Here is a 12,093-nt window from a genome sequence, read left to right as displayed (position 1 = left end):
TCACCAACCACAATCACTGAACCATTTTGTCCACTACCACTTTCCAACCTGCAACCACTTATCACTTCAGCACTGATCACCACCAGCTTACTGTCATCCTGAACCCACTTCTGAATCATAAACCTTCGTCCATCTCTGGAACTCTCTCTTGAAACCACTCAGACCCGCCGTTAATTGTTTTTAACTGCGTACGCTAGACTAACACAGCGTGCAGTGGGAATGCCTTTACTTATGGAAGGCTGATACAGAGGCAGGCGTCTGGTCCTTGGGTGCTGCTAAATTATCACGCAGCAGGAAACATCATTGGTACTTCATGCAACAATAACATTAATGCACCTTTATAGGCACCAAAATGTTTCAATGATTGCTTATTGTGCATCTGTAAATATTAAAAAATACTACTCATTTACAGTTTTCCCAATGAATGGTCATGATGGCAAACCTCAATCCCAAAATACTACATAAATAAATCCCCAAAATTATTTCACATGGAGCGGGTCTTGCATACTGAAGCAAGAGGGTTGATCAGAGGGCTGAAGCCTGTCAGGTGATGGAGTGGGGCCTCAAGCTTCGTCAGAGTCAGAATTATCCATCTTCCTTTGGGCAGGATCTCCTTTGAGTATTTTTCTTGTATATGTTCCCACCATCCATCCCTTCCCTTCACTAACGTTGCCAGCACCTTCTGATCATCTTCTTAGCTAACCCCATTCTCTCAATGTTGGCACAATCCTCTCCTGTAGTACTTTCTATTTCCTTCACTATTCCAACCAGGGCTTGAAGAACTCACCATTCTCTATCTTCTCTTCCACTCCTGATCCTTCCCATACTAACACCAATCCTCTCTCTATCCCCCTTCAGATTTGCAGCCCAATTTATTTCATGAGATTTACAACAGTGGAAGCTTTCCTACAAATCATTTTCAGGTATAAAATAATTTCCTGTCCAGAACATCCTATTTCACTGTTAATCAGTAACCCTGGTCATGACTTCTACGTTACAATGCAAGATATAATAACACTAATATAAAATTGCACATCCACAAACTGCAAATCGCAGGAGATTTAACTTTATGAAAATTCTTTATTGAGCACACTTGGCACACTCCAGAAATCATACTGTACAAGATACCATCATAACTGCACAATCTTTAAAGAAAGAATGTACAGAACAAGACTGCAGTTTGCTGCTTTTCCTGATCTCCAAATAACAGTCTCTCCCCATGGAGAACATTCAAGCAGCTGCAAATCTAGACACAAAATGCAGTTAGATGAACAGGTCCTTAGTAATTAAACATTATTCCTCAGGAACATTATGGAGGTTTAGCTGGTTTTCATAATTACTGCAGTAAGTAAACCAAAGACCACAGAGATAACCAAACATCAAGATTAAAAAGAACTGGTGGGAAGGTACAAGATTACAGGAGGAATGATACCATTGTATTATCGTTATCCACATTTAAAGTCCCATACATTTTATAAAGGAGTCATCTTGTGTAAATTTATCAAAATGGAGTCAAGTTATTGATACCCAGGCTTGGATAAGTGTTAGAAAAATAAAAGATTATTTTATATGTTAATTACTCGCTCCCTGCCTCCCAACTCAGTGAACTATTATTAATAACTGCATCTTCAGTGTTAATAATATTGTGTGCACAAGCTGATCCACGAAACTTTGAGGAAAATACAAATTGGATTGTGTGTGTGCAGGTACAAGTAGTTTCTCGTATTGTGTATTATGCTCTTTATATGCACTTACTGTTCAAAGTTTATAATCAAAATGGTGCACAGGTCAGCTACTGTTGCACACTAATTCTTCACTTCATCGATGTGACATTAGATTTCAAAGTCAAAGACCGGGTGGCACAGCGGGAAATGCTGCTGCCTCACTGCGCCCGAGACCTGGGTTCGATTCCGACCTCGGGTGCTGTCTGTGTGGAACTTGCACGTTCTCCCTGTGACAGTGTGGGTTTCCTCCGGGCGCTTTGGTTTCCTCCCACATCTCAAAGACGTGCGGTTAATTGGCCTCTGTGCAGGGAGTGTACGAGAAACAGGATTACATAGATTACATAGAACTAGTGTTAAGGGTGATTGATGGTTGGTTATAGACCCAGTGGGCCAAAGACCCTGTTTCCATACAGTATCTCTAAACTAAACCAAGAGTTCATTGGGTGATACCTTGATTTAAGATCCTCAGAGGAAGAGGTTCTCCCAGATAGACTTGCTATGATTCATCCGGGCCTTTAATCTCAATTTTCTCAGGGATAACCAGGGAAATGGTTGGTGTTATGTGCTGAGAAGTCTCTGGTTCCTGATGGACTTCATCGGAAGAACTTAAATGTGGCGAGTAAGATATCGGTTTTAGTTCTCCAAAATTCAAACAAGTTTCCCTTAAGCTGTAAGATAGCAAATGTATAAGAAAATAACTGCAGATGCTGGTACAAATCGATTTATTCACAAAATGCTGGAGTAACTCAGCAGGTCAGGCAGCATCTCGGGAGAGAAGGAATGGGTGACGTTTCGGGTCGAGACCCTTCTTCAGACTCAAAATGTAATGGCTTTATTCAAAAAGGAGACAGAAACAAGGAAATTGCAAGCCGAACATCTATCTTAGGGAAAAAATTAAAAACTATTATTACAGACATTATAAGCGGGCCACACGAAATAAATGCATGTTTTATGTTAAGGAAATCACATTTTATTGATTTTCCATTTTTTGAAGAATAACATATGCTGTAGATCAGGGATCTCCAAACTATGGCCCGCGGGCCATATCCTGTCCGCCACGAGATTTTATCCGGCCCGCAGCAAGCTCTTAGGCGGCGGGGACTGGAGGCAGAAGTTGCCGGCGAAGGTTCACCGGAGAGCAGATCGCCACCGACCCAGAGCCGGGACAAGGCGAGAGATCGCAGCGCCCCCTCGCACAACAAACCCAAGGAAACTTCCCTCCTCGCCGCCATCGCCGCTCACCCCGGGGGGAGAGTCGGAGTAGAGGGAGCAGCGGATGAGAGCGGGAGCACGGGGAGGGTGTCAGAGGGTCTGGGGAAGGAGCGCCGCCACTTGCGGGAGCTGCTCCCTCTCTCTCTCTCTCTCTCTCCCAGCGGCAGCGAGGTCTGCACCGCTCCTCCACTCTCTCCCCGGCCCCGTCTCCCTCTAACGCAGCGAAATAAGAACAAACACAAGTGAAACTTCCCTCCTCGCCGCCGCCGCTCACCCCGGAGATGCGAGGCCTCTGAACAACAACTACACTTGTGTTTGTTCTTATTTTGCTGGCTCTGGGAGAGAGGGAGTGGAGAAAGGGAGAGAGGGAGGGAGCAGACCCTGCAAGTGGCAGCGCTCCTTCACGGACCCTCTAACAACCTCCCCCTCCCCGCGTTCCCGCTCTCACCTGCTGCTCCCTCTCCCCCACCCCGAACTCTCTCTCCCTCCCCCTGTGGTAGTCACTGTATTTTTCTATTTTATAAATAATTGTATACCTACAGTACATATATATATTCCAATATTTCAAGCTCTTTTTAAAAATTTAATATTATTTATTTGTTGCCATATAAACCTAATGTAAACTAACCTAATCTAACCTAACCTAGTTTAACATTTCTTAATCTAATCTAACTTAACCTAGTATAAACTTTTTTGAGTTAATTAAATTTATAAAACTCACACTTCTTTATTTTTTCCTACGGCCCACAAAAATGTGCCAAATATATAATGTGGCCATCATGCTGAAAGGTTTGGAGGCCCCTGCTATAGATAAAGTGAAACTGATGGATTTACAAAACTTCAATTTTCAGAAAGCATTTGATAAGATGCAATAATAGAGGTTACAGTAGAAAATAAAAGCTCATGGTGTAGGAAGTAACATATTGGCATGGATAGAGGATTGATAGGATAACAGGACATTGAAAGCAGGCATAAACTGGTCATTTTCTGGTTGGCAAGAAGCAACGAGTGGTGTGTCACAGGGATATAGGACGGTTAAGTGAGTGGGCAAATGTGAGAAATGTGACATAATTCAATTTGTTGAAAAAAAAAATCAAAAACATTATCTAAGTGGTGAATGATTGCGGACCTCTGAGATGCAGTGCCAGTGCACAGTTCACAGCAGGCTAGTAGGCAAGTCCAGCAAGTAATTAGGAAAGCAAACAGAATGTTAGTGTTTATTGGTCAAGTCAAATTCAAAACAACAAATGTTATGCTTCAGTTATATAGGGCATTGGGAGATCACATTTGGAGGACCATCTACACTATTGGAATCCTTAATTGACGAAGAATGTTAATGTATTGGAAGAAGCAGATACCTGGAAATGGGTAGGTTGTCTTGTGAAAAATGGTTGGACAGACTAAGCTTGTCCCACTGAGTTACTCCAGCACTTTGTGTCCATCTTCGGTTTAAACCAGCATCTGCAGTTCCTTCCTGCACAAGCTTGTATTGATTGCAGTTTAGGAGTGAGAGAGGACTTGAAGGAAACATGCAAGATCTTGAACAGGTTGAATGTGGAGAGAATGTTTCCTCCTGTGGGTGAGCCTAAAATTAGGGGGTCACTGTTTGAAACTAAGACTTTAAAGTCAAATATGGCAAATTATTTTCCTCTCAGAATGCCATGAATCTTTAGAATGGATTCCATCGCCTTTTGAAGAAGGAAAAGTAATTGAATATTTTGAAGGCTGGGGTAAATAGATTTTTGATATGCAAAAGAGTGAAAGGGCTACTGTTTATGAGTCAAGAATGTGGAGTGAGGTTACAATCAGCAATGATTTTATTCAACAACAGAGCAAGATTGAGGAGCCAAGAGAGCTATTTCTGCTTTAATTGGTACGTTCATAATGGATTTGAGATGGAGTGTTCTGTTCAGTGTTGCTCAAGAGCATGTCTCGGACATACAGGAAGAATAATACATTGAGCCCAAATCACATTGTGCAGTTCAGAGGAGAAGAAGCCCTTGTGGGCAATGCCTTAAAGGTTACTCAAGTTTCTGCCTAGGATGGTTTGATGAATGCAAAGTTCACCCACTTTGCACCTATGGAATAATAACAAAACCACGTAATACTAATTTTCCTATATTCATCCCTACTACAATTGGATGGGAGAAGGAAAATGGAGGCCGGTTTACGTGATGGACTGGGCTGCATCCACAACTGCAATTTTTGGGGTCATGGGCATAGCAAACAGTGGTGCTTTCTACAGCACATATGTAGAAATTAGTCAGAGTCCTTGGAGACATGCTGAATTTCTTGCCAAGTTGCATGTCATTGGTACCACTTTGCTGGAAAGCGTTTTGATGCAGATCAGCATTGTGCTCTCAGGATAACGTTAAGATACCTGCCAACCTGTTTAAGTATTTGGCGTTTAATCATTCAGATTTTCCACACTCACTCTCAAGGCAGGGGATTTCGTGATTGCTGCTTTTCTTTGTTCCATGACCACGCTATCCATGCAAATCACTGCAATTCCCTGAAAATCAACATAGTTCTAGGTGAGGCATGCTTTTACAATCTCTATGCACTGGTGGTCATTGTGCTTGGATGGCCTGTCCATAATCACACATTGCTGAAAGTCCGACCCCTTCCTAAGCAGGCTGCTCACTGACAATTCTTCCGCCAGTGATCTTTGTGTCTCATCCATGAAATGTCATCATCAAATGATAACCCAATCATCCAGCCCTATCCCACCAAAGTGTGGAGTATCTGAACTGGTGCACAATAAATGAATCTTTTGACAGCATATTCACTGGATGAATCAGTCCCTCTAGGAAATATTGACTGCAAAATCCATGGACTGCCGGTGCGCATGTGAAGGCTCTAGTGGAACAATGTGATTGAATGCTGACAAGGAGAAACATTGCGATTTATTATGATTTTGTTACTGTGAAATCAAGGTAATGCTATAATCTTTAGTTTCTTCTCATGTGCAGTTAGGAATGAGAAGGGTCACTCCTGTACTCCCCCTCATGCTGTATCCTCTCTTCTCCTGTTGTGTGCATTCACCAGAAAGATACCACTGCTGAATAAGTTAAAATATAATTGATGGCACATATTTCTTCAAAGTTGTGATCTAATTGGGGTGTTTCAAATAAAGTAATTGTTAAGGTGTCAAGGTAGAGAGAAACAATTTCCTCGGATAAGAGGAGTTCAGAATAAGGAGGAAGGAAGTGATTAAAAAATTAAAACTAGGTCATTTAGAGGTGATAACAGCAAGCACTTCTCCAAATGATGAGTGAGCAAAGCCTGGAACTGTGCCCCTCTTAAATCTGTCAAGTCTGGGATCAAATGAAAATTCTAAAGCAATAACATTTAGAGATATGGAGAAAGGATAGAACAGGCAAATAATGCCAAGATACAGATCAGATGATCGTACTGAATGGTCAGATCAGATGCCTGTTTGTAATCTAGGCTCACATATCAATGCAGCAAGAGCAGAGCCCTGCACCGTCAGACTGACACTGTTTGGATGAGATGTTAAACGGAGGACTCGGCTGAACCATTTGGTGAATGAAAGCGATTCCACGGCATACTTGAACGACACTGGAGTTCTGGCCGATATTTTCCCCTCAAACTAAATAACTGAAGTTGATTAATCAGTTATTTTCAGTAAAAATCAAATTGCTGCTATGTTTCTCATATTATAACAGTGACTACACGCGAAATGTATAAACTTCATGGCTGAGCATTGTGGGATGCCCATGATATTGTGAAAGAACCAATAGACAATATATCCCAAAACAGAATGAAATTCGTACTTGCAGCAGCACAACATGTAAACATAGTATTCACTAAATACCACAATAAACAACAAGTAGTTCAATAAATTAAAAAAAACAATAGTGCAAAAATAAAAACAAAGCCTGACATCCCTGTTGCAACCAAGGCAGTTTGTACTTTAGTTGAAGTGCGTAGTGTTCAATGGTCTGATAGTTGTTGGGAAGGAGCTGTTCCTTAACATGGACATTACAGTTTTCAGACTCCTATCCCTTCTTCCCGGTGGCAGCAGTAAAATGAGAGTGCGGCCAGGGTGGTTTGGATCCTTGATTATGCTGGGTGCATGTTTGAAGCAGCGCCTCCTGTAGAGCCCTTCGAAGGTGAAGAGGTCAGTACCCGTGATGGGCTGGGGCAGTATTCACCACTTTTTTGTAATCCTCTTCGTTGCTATGCAATCACTCAATATGCTCTCTACCGTATACCTGTAGAGGTTCAAGAAAGTATTTGTCGGCATACAGAATCTCCTCAATCTTCTAAGGAAGTAGAGGCGTTAATAGGGTTTCTTTATGATTGAAGATATGTCCTGAACCCAGCACATTGATGCAGAGATATTCACGCCCAGGAACTTTAAACTTTTGACTCTCTCCACCACCAAACCGTTGATGAAGGCAGGATTGTGGATCTTCGGCTTTCCTCTTCTAAAGTCAACAATTAGTTCCTTGGTTTTACTGACCTCCTATACCCTGACTCATCATTATCCATAATTCTTCCAATAATTGTGGTATCATCAGCAAATTTTAAGATGGAGTTGGAACAGTGTCCGGCTACAGTCATGGGAATAGAGTGAATAGAGCAGGGTGCCGAGCACACAGCCTTGAGGAGCCACTGTGCTTATAGCTATTGAGGAGCAAGTGTTGATAATTCGTACTGATTGTGTTCTGTTGATGAGGAACTCATGGATCCAGTTGCAAAGACCCAGTTCCGATAGCTTAATAATAAATTTGGAGGGGATGATGGTGTTGAACATCGAGCGATAGTCTACAAACAACAGCCCGACGTATGTGTCTTTATTGTCCATGTGGTTCAGTGCAGAGTGATAGACATTTTTTTTTCTCTTTCCGCCATGATGTGGGGCTGCAGTTGAAGCTTGGATTATTTCTTTATTTCAGGTGGTTATGAAATGAACACCCATCTCTTTGTTTGCATTATAATCAATCGAAATACCCACTAGTCAGGATACAACCCCGTTATATAATGGATCAATTTATTTCTACCTTTCATTTAAGCACTTTTATACAGGCCTTGCATCACACCTATATCAACTGAGTCTAGACCATTATACTGTTAATAGTTGCTGCTTTCACTGAACAATAACAGGATTCACCACAACAAATTCTATTTGAGCAAGACTTTACAGTAAAAACAAAAATTAAGTGAGACAAATAACAGTAGCTCTTTCGAACCCACTCCAATGACACTGGATACAGATAAACACAGACTGCTATTTGGAAAACTTGCACTGTCATAATTGGCTCTCGGCAAATTTGTAAAATACAGTAAAAAACAGATTTGGCAAAAATTACAAATAATAATTCAAGGGAATGATTTATGTGCTTTGGATCGGCGTTTCATTCACAAATCTTGGAGATCCAACACAAGGATCATACTGCAGAACTCATACATTATAAAGAAATACCAACAAAAATTAGGCAAATAGGAAGCTGGTTTGACACCTAATCCAATAACAATCTGGTTTTAATCACTGGAAGTTAAACTTTCAAATATTTTTTCCATTCCTAAAGTGATGTAGAACTACATTTGTATTAATTGATAATACAAAGCTGGTGTGAGTTTTGTGAAGAGGATGCAGAGAGACTTTGGGGGAAATGGATAGTCTGCACTAATTGGTGAGATTATCAAATGGAAAATGGTAGAAAAAAATAGAAAAGCAGAAATATTATTTAAATCAGGGCATATTAAAAGATGATAGTGTTCAGAGGGACCTGGGCATCCTTGCATATGGATCACTTCAAGTTAATGAGGAGTGACAGCAAACAATTAAGGAGGTAAATGGTGAGTTTGGTGCAAGAGGTTTTAAGTACAAGAGTAGACATGTCTAACTGAAATCATAGAAGGCCCTTGTGAGACTGAATCTGGAATACTGTCTGATCCCTCTACTTAAGCAAAGATATACTTACAATAGAGAGAGTGCAAACAGGGTTCACCAGACCGATTCCTGGAATGGGGGGGGGGGTAGTTTGCCATGTGAGAAAAAATATACAATCTGGGTCGATATCCTCAAGTTTAGAAAAATAGGTGATAGGTGGGGCTTGACAAGTTTATAGGGTAAATGTGGGGATAATGTCTCCCTTGGCCATGGTGTCTAGAACCTGGGCTCGCAGTTGGAATTAGGTTATCAGCATTCAGGACTGAGATGAGAGGGAAATTCTTCATCTAAAGGATAGTAAACCTTTGGAAATTTCTACCCAGGAGGGCTGTGGAGGCTCAGTCACAGAGTACGTCCAAGATACGAGTTATAGATTTATTAATAGAAAATAGGTGCAGGAGGAGGCCATTTGGCCCTTTGAGCCAGCACCACCAAATATTAAGGGAAAGAAATAGAGTTAGTGCAGGAAAGATTAGTCGATTTTATTGAATGGCAGAGTAGGCAAAAGACGGAATGTCCCACTCCTGATGTCATGTTCTTATATACTTCCAATCATCGTCATTCAAAATGTAATTACTGTATGATACACACTAGACATATACGAAGATTATTGCCTATACCAATCTTGTTCTAGTAGTACAACTGAAGTGATTGGTGTTCAAAGCATAAACTTGTTGAAACGCTTCACAGATAAAGGATTTTGAAAACGACGTGGCCCGAGTATAAAATACTTCGATGCATGTTATTTTAACCCTACAGGTGACATGGCTGGGTCGTCACCTGTTGATTCTTCTGCAGGAGGCAGATTATCAAAACTGTAAACATTAACATTCGGGTGAGCAATGAAGAATTTCACAAAGGTATTTATTTACCAAGCGAGATAAACTTAACTAAATACTTATCACACGAAAAATCACAACTACTTCAGAAAATTATTCTTCCTACACTGCCACTATGGTTCGGATCTTTTTCGTTTAACCTTGCAACGCTCCCCAAACATGCAGCCCCTTCTACACTCGGTCTCCTGAAAGTTCCTTCTCGCAGTCTTTATATTCCCAGGCCCCCTACCCTTCCTCTAACCCGCCCCCAGCCTGGCTCAGCCCCAGGCACTCACCTCAGTTGCTGCCGTGGACAGGCCCTGTACACATGACCTTGTTCTCCGTCTGCTGGTGCAGTGTCAGCCTGTCAGAGGCGAGTGATAGCCACTGACACCGTCGCTCTTCACTCGCAACGAGAGCGCTGACTTAGTTGAAGCTGTCGAGAAGGGAGTGTGCGTGTGTGTGTTGCCGAGTTTTCTGTTCGCCTTCGAGTCTCCCACTGTCTGCACCGGTACCTGAAGTCCGGTCGCCCCTTGCCCTCCGCGCCGGGATTGACTGCCTCAAACTCCTTTCCCTGGAGCGCTTCAGAATCCGCAGCGCTGGACCCGCCCACCTCTCCTCCCATTCGTCAATTCTCATGGGGCACGTCCAATGGAAGCATGCGTCACGCAGCCGCAGCGTTTCTATTGGCCTCCCCCCACGTCAATCAGGCGGAGCGGGCCTGGCTGTCCACGTGACCCGCTGGGAAGGGGTGTGTATGTGCGAGAAGGGAGCCGCCAGAAAAAGTAGACAATTGACCAAATTGGGCATTTCTCATCGTTTAAAGTTCATCGAAACCGCGTGTTTACTTCATAGAACACAACTTTCCATCCTTAAATGTGAATTCGAACGCTCATTCTTGTTTTTTTGGGGGGTCGGTTTCAGCTTGCAAACAGTTGGTTGGAGTTCCAACTCTGCAAGCTGGGAGTTGTAGTTTTCGTCTCAAAAGGCGTATGTCTTGCAAGCGCGGACAGACACAAAAATCTCTGGAGAGAAGGAATGGGTTGAAGTTTCGGGTCGAGACCCTTCTTCAGACATGAAGACCAGATCAGGGTCTGAAGAAGGGTCTCGACCCGAAACATCACCCATTCATTCTCTCCAGAGATGCTGCCTGTCCCGCTGAGTTACTCCAGCTTTGTGTCTATCTTCGGTGCAAGCCAGCATCTCCAGTTCCCACATCATTTTGTCTGCAATCGCGGGGCGGTTTCTCCCACGCCAGCTTTTTGCAACTGCATGTCAACTGCTCAGAAACTGGTGGGAGATGACCCAGCAAGATCAAAAGAGGGTTTCCAAGAGAAGCGGCGTGCAAGTCCAACCCCCTTGCCTCCAACAACAAAATCTACGCCCACTCTCAAAACCAGTCATAAACTGTTTATAAATATGCTTCTGCTGTTCCTAAAGAGAGTGCTGGCAAACGACAAGCCAAGATGCATAATTAAGAACTGGAATTCGCACGTTTGGCAGTACAACATTATAGTTGGATAGCATTACAATAGAGGGTAATCACGGTTACTTCTTCCTTTGTCGATGTGATCATAATTGATTAAATGTGACAATTATATAATATTTATACACTGCGGGGAATTGGTGTAAATTTTGGTGTAAATTTAGATATTTCAGCTGGCTGGCTATCCTAAGCTTTTCAGATGCCATGAACCAAAAATTATTTGGTACAGGTAATCGTAATTATAATTGTAATCGTACAGGTGGCGACACTATTTTAGAAACTACAGTGCGATTTACCACCATGAAAATGGAACATTGGTCAACCCTTTTGCAATAGCCACTTTTAAAAATCGTACAGAAATATACAGGCAAAATGCCTAGTCTCGAACCAAACTCAGGTTGTGGACAGATGGTGTTGTTTATAAATTATTTAAAGACACGTTTTATGAAAAAAAATAGCATGTATACACGTTTTTTGTGTTTTTCTCAGTTGGTTTACATTATAGAGCTCAGCTCATCTAACAAAAATATTGCAGTTATATAGCATCGTAAACATAGTGAAACACCTCTGCGCTTTTCATTTGATAGTTATCAAATTAAATTTTGATTCCGAACCACATAAAGAGGTACTAGGACAGGTGATCAAAAGCTTAGTCATAGATGGGGGTTTAATGGAGCCTGTTAAAAGAAAGAAAAACAGAGGGATTTAGAAATTGTTGCCCAAAGGGCCTGTTCTTGTGCTGGACTGTCCCATGAAAGGGAATTCTGCAGTTAATTATATTACAACATTTTAATGTTGCTGAGCTCATGAATGAAAATAAGTTTTCTCCTCTTCAGATTCCCCTCTCCTGTAGCAAAGGACTATCCTACGTTTCATTATTCACTATATTGCAATTGACTATAATGTGTTTTAAGATACAAAGGACAACAA

At 41.9% G+C, this 12,093-nt stretch overlaps 1 protein-coding gene across 1 annotated transcript in view; it reads right to left on the bottom strand.

The window, feature by feature from the left end:
- Positions 1-10,197, bottom strand: part of LOC144611910 (vitamin D3 receptor B-like) — a 172,145-nt gene extending 161,948 nt beyond the window's left edge. Inside the window, exon 1 of the mRNA XM_078431231.1 lies at positions 9,974-10,197. The gene's annotated coding sequence lies outside the window, so the exon portion shown is untranslated. The remainder of the gene's footprint in view (positions 1-9,973) is intronic.
- Positions 10,198-12,093: the final 1,896 nt, after the last annotated feature.

Source organism: Rhinoraja longicauda, chromosome 42, assembly GCF_053455715.1.
Source record: "Rhinoraja longicauda isolate Sanriku21f chromosome 42, sRhiLon1.1, whole genome shotgun sequence".
NCBI lineage: Eukaryota > Metazoa > Chordata > Chondrichthyes > Rajiformes > Arhynchobatidae > Rhinoraja > Rhinoraja longicauda.
The sequence above is the reverse complement of the archived record's forward strand: the minus strand, read 5'-3'. Positions and strand labels throughout refer to the sequence as shown.